General features: G+C 48.0%; 1 pseudogene; it reads left to right on the top strand.

The window, feature by feature from the left end:
• Window positions 1–1,757: 1,757 nt before the first annotated feature.
• Window positions 1,758–2,010, top strand: LOC103069226 (40S ribosomal protein S21 pseudogene; annotated as a pseudogene).
• Window positions 2,011–3,415: the final 1,405 nt, after the last annotated feature.

Below are 3,415 nucleotides of genomic sequence, written 5' to 3'. Positions count from 1 at the left end.
TTTGGGGGGCGGGGGGGAGGAAACCTAGTATAGTCTGACCCTAGGGATATAATGGAGAATATAATGATGAGGGCTTCTTGCCTTCTAGAAGTCTGTGTCATGGGGGAAACGGGTCCCAGGTACCAATGATGTCTCTCTCTCTCCCTCTCTCATCACTAGGTCCTGTTGCCTCTACCTCTCTCCTGCCCTCTGAAAGATTAAATGAGCTGCCCAGAGTGACACAGCTAGTCAGTGGCAAGCAGGCCAAGAAAACAAGTGTCTGGATAGTTGGCCCACTTCCCTTCCACAACATCCACCCCTGTCATCAAGTGTCAGAAGCTAAGCTATTCTAGGTTCAGCCTTGGCCAGCCATAGGCCCTATGTAGACCCCGCAACTCTTCCTTATCAGTTCAATTAGGCTCAGATGAACACCAAAGACAGCCTCAAATAAGGGCGATGATTCAGCAAAGACTAGCTTACCTGCTGAGGTGTGTATGTGTGTGTGTGTGTGTGTGTGTGTGTGTGTGAAGGGGAGACCCTTTCTGCTCCCACACCCCACCTGCCATCCTAGGGCTCAGCTCCTCCAGGAAGATTTTGTCACCCTCACCATCCCCATCGCACACTTATTCTGAGTTCTGAGCCTCTCCTCTGTGTTCCCGAAGGGCCGTGTGTTGGCCTTATTTCCCCGCATTGTCATTGCCTTTGGAAGATGCCTCTTCAGTGTCACTGTTTCACTAAATGCAGTTCGGGAAGCCCCTGCAACAGAATAATGTTCAAAGTGCAAGTCCCCTGGCCCTTCTCCAGTCTCCCTGAATCAAATTCTCTGGGGGTGAGTGACGCCCAGGCACCAGAATTTCTGTGAAGTTCTCCAGGCAGTTCTTAAGGACTGTGTCTTCATCTCTGTTTTATTCTCTTTTTATTCTCTGTTTTATGGACTCTTTATAGTCTCTTCATCTCTATTTGTCAAGTCAGCGACTGATAATGAATAAGTAAATGTGTATGGGGGGGTTACACGTGGACAACGTGTCTTGCAGTGTCATAGCTTCTTGGAGTGTCATAGCTCTGAGATGTGGCCCTATCATGATTTCTCTTTGCCAAGAAGCCTGTTGGAAAGTGTACAGATTTAGGCTTCAGGAAATGTCCTGGGACAGCGGACCGGAGGGTAGATTGAGAGATAGAAACTGGAGGTTTCTTCAGCAATCCAGACATTAAGAGCTAATGATAAGGACCAAGAAGTATTATGAGGATGGACAGAGACGGGCAGATGGAGGGGTGGGCAGGAAGGAATGAGGTAGAGACAGTAGGACCTAGTGATGTGGGAAGAGGCAGGAGGAGGCACTGAACCAACTCTCAGGTTTCTAGTTTAGGGGACCGGTGAAGATTTTGTAGAGATCAGATGAGTCTAGGTTTGAGTCACCCACTTAGGTCTGGATAAATTACACCAATTCTCTGAGCCTCAGTCACTTCACCTATAAGAGAGGGCTTATTGCAAGGGTGAAAGTGCCATTAATAGGGTTACAATGCCTGTTGTAGCATCCAAGGTACGTTTAGCTGTGAATTTCGTTGTCATCACTACCGCTGTTAATGCCAGAGTGGCACTAGCTATGGCTGGCATCGCTGAGGGAGTACTCTCAGTGTGGATGCGCTGAGTGGGGGGTGTCTGCCGGACATCCTAACAGAGACACCCGGAAATCTTGGATGGGGGTGTGGAGATCTAAAATTTGGATTTTGGTTTCTGCTCTCACGGTCCTCATGGTGCCACCAGATGCGCCGTCAGCATGCAGAATGACACCGGCGAGTTTGTGGATCTGTACGTGCAGCGAAAACGCTCTGCCAGCAACCGCATCATCGGCGCCAAGGACCAAGCGTCCATCCAGGTGAACGTGGCCGAGGTTGACAAGGTGACAAGCAGGTTCAACAGCCTGTTTAAAACCTACACTATCTGCGTGGGCATTCACAGGGTGGGGGAAGTCAGATGACTCCATTCTTTGACTGGCCAAGGCCAAAGGCATCCTCTCAAAGAACTTCTGACTGAAAAGGATCACAGGTGTGGAATGTTTGTCATAAATAAATAGTAATAAATAAATAAATACAATTGGATTTTGTTGAGCCATTGCAATAGGTGACCGTGGTGAGGGAGCTTGAGCATAAGAGAGTGGCTGTAGTGGTGGGCCATGGGGGTGAGGCCGGGAGGGGAGAGGCAGAAACAGGAGGAGGCTGAAAATGACATGCGCGAGGACTGCCATGGAATTGATGGAAAGTGCAGCGGTTTTCAAAGGAGGAGAAAGCCTGAAGGCATTGAGTTCGTGGTTGGGGTGCAGTACTGGTGTTTAAGGTTTCAAAGGGCTGAGAGAAGACAGATGGAACCTTGAAGCTGACGCGGAGGGGAGGAGGACGTCACTGTGGAGGGGCTGGTGCAACGCTGAGGCTGGGCTGTGGGACGGACCTTGCAGGGACCTAGAATCATGCCTGACTTGGATGCAGAGGGACAGAGAGGAAAACCTGTGCTCAAGTCTGATGGAAGTCAGGAGCTGGGCCGGTGTCTCAGGCACACCGGGGCTTTGAGAGGTACAGCCAGGTGCTACTGACCTCAATGAGCAGGGGCCGTCTACACGGGCAGTCGAGGGATGCTTCAGACACGCTATTCTGGAGCTGGGAGAAGGCCTTCCCTGCCTGGGCCTTTCTGGTACGTGAAGCCTGGAAGAATGAAAAGTCATCACTGAGGACTTGGAGGCTGTGTCTATGGTATGTTACAAATAAATATAAATAGAGAGGAAATCTCGGAACTAAGGGTAATTTTTTTCAAGTTTAAAAATTTTTTTGGATAAATTCTTATATATCTATATATCTATATATCTGAGCTGTTTAATAAATGTTTGCTAACTATCAGTAAATGGCATGTATCTACACACTACGCCTTGAAATTTTCTTATTTCTCTTCCGAATGTTGTTTTTGGAGTTGTCTTCTGTCTGATATCGCCAGAAGAAAGCTTCATTTATTTCTAATTATTCTCTACACCAGAGTAATGGAGACATAAGTTTACTTGACGTTGCAAAAATGCTTCACGCAAAGATGTAATCAGTCATCGTGGGATCCTGAAAGACTTGCCTGTGGGCAAAATATCACCAAGGTCTTCCTCAGTTGTCCCCAAGCTTCAGGGCACAAAGGAATCTTCTTGAGTGCTTGTTTAACATGCTGGCTCCCATGCCTGACTCCAGCTTCCCCCATCAAATTCTGATTTGGAGGTAGGGAATGGGGTCTTGAGACTCTGTATTCTTAGCAATTACTTGCGAAGGTCCAAGGACCACAGTTTAAGATCCACTAACTTATCTTGAAAGTGTCTGTGATCAAAAAAGTCAGTCTTTTCCTCAACCTCTCGCTGCCAGGTTTGCGTTATGAAGTATGAGGGGGCTGACCTCAAGGTGACTGACCAAT

The sequence above is a fragment of the Lipotes vexillifer genome, unplaced genomic scaffold, assembly GCF_000442215.2.
Source record: "Lipotes vexillifer unplaced genomic scaffold, Lipotes_vexillifer_v1.1 scaffold1158, whole genome shotgun sequence".
Taxonomy (NCBI): domain Eukaryota; kingdom Metazoa; phylum Chordata; class Mammalia; order Artiodactyla; family Lipotidae; genus Lipotes; species Lipotes vexillifer.
This window is presented reverse-complemented; position numbering and strand designations above follow the sequence as displayed.